Raw genomic sequence first — 1,609 nt, forward strand, 5'->3', positions numbered from 1 at the left:
TGGAACAGAATAGAGCGCCCAGAAATAAACCCAGAGATTTACAGCCAACTGATTTTTGACAAAGGCACCAAGAGCACACAACGCGTAAAGGATGATGTCTTCAATAAATGATGCTAGGAAAACTGCATATCCATGCAGATGTGCAGAAGAATAAAATTAGACCCCTATCTCACACCATATACAAAAATAAACTCAAGGTGAATTAAATAAAGACTTAAATGTAAAACCTGAAACTATGAAACTACTAGAAGAAAACATGGGGGAAAGCTCCATATGTTGGTCTGGGCATGAATTCTTCAGATATAATCACAAAAGCACAGGAAAGAAAAGCAAAAATAGAAAAATGGGATTACATCAAACTAAAAGCTTCTGCACAGCAAACAATTAAGAGAGTGAAGACACAACCTACACAATTGGAGAAAAGATTTGCAAACTATACGTCTCATAAGGGGTTGATAGCCAAATTAGATAAGAAACTCAAACAACTCAACAGCAAGAAAACAAACAACTCGATTTAAACCTAGGCCAAATACCTGAACAGCTGTTTCTCAAAGGCATACAGGTGGCCAACAGGTATATGAAACAATGTTCAACATCACTACTATCAGAAAAATGCAAATCAAAACCACAGTGAGATATCACCTCACTCCTGCTAAAATGGCTATTCTCAAGAAGACAAAAGATAATAAGTGCTGACAAGGAAGTGGCAAAAAGGGAAACCTGATGCACTGTTACTGGGATGTAAATTCGTACAGCCATTATGGAAAACAGTATGGAGGTTCCTCGAAATATTACAAATAGAGCTATCACATGATTCAGCAATCCCACTACTGGGTATGTACCCAAGTAAATAAAAGTAGTATGTATGGCCAGGTGAGATGGCTCACGCCTGTAATCCCAACACTTTGGGAGGCCAAGGCAGGTGGATCACCTGAGGTCAGGAGTTCAAGACTAGCCTAGTCAACATGGTGAAACCCCATCTCTACCAAAAAATACAAAAATTAGCTGGGCATAGTGGCGTGCACCTGCAGTCCCAGCTACTCAGGAGGCTGAGGTGGGAGAATCACTCCAAACCAGAGGCTGCAGGGAGCTGAGATCATGCCATTGCACTCCAGCCTGTGCGACAGAAAGAAAGTCTGTCTCAAAAAAAGAGAAAAAAGAATGTCCAGAGCAGCTTATAGCCAAAAACTGGAAACATCCACAGGTGAATGGATAAAGGAATTACGGTATATTCATACAATGAAATACATAGCAAGGCTGGCACGGTGGCTCATGCCGATAATCCCAGCACTTTGGGAGACTGACACAGGCAAATTGCTTAAAGCCAAGAGTTCAAGACCAGCCTGGGCAACCTAGTGGGAGCCCATCTCTAAAAAACATAAAAAACAAAAAAATTAGCTGGGCATGACGGTATGGGCCTGTAGTCCCAGCTACTTGGGGTGCCAAGGCAAGAGGATCACTTGAGTTCAGGAGGTCCAGGCTGTGATCCTACCACTGCACTCCAGCCTTGGTGACAGAGTAAGACCTGCCTCAAAAAAAGAAAAAGGAAAGGAAAAGAACGAGGAAGGGAGGAAGGGAGGAAGGGAGGGAGGGAGGAAGGGAGGAAGGG

The sequence above is a fragment of the Cebus imitator genome, unplaced genomic scaffold (assembly GCF_001604975.1).
Source record: "Cebus imitator isolate Cc_AM_T3 unplaced genomic scaffold, Cebus_imitator-1.0 Scaffold306, whole genome shotgun sequence".
NCBI lineage: Eukaryota > Metazoa > Chordata > Mammalia > Primates > Cebidae > Cebus > Cebus imitator.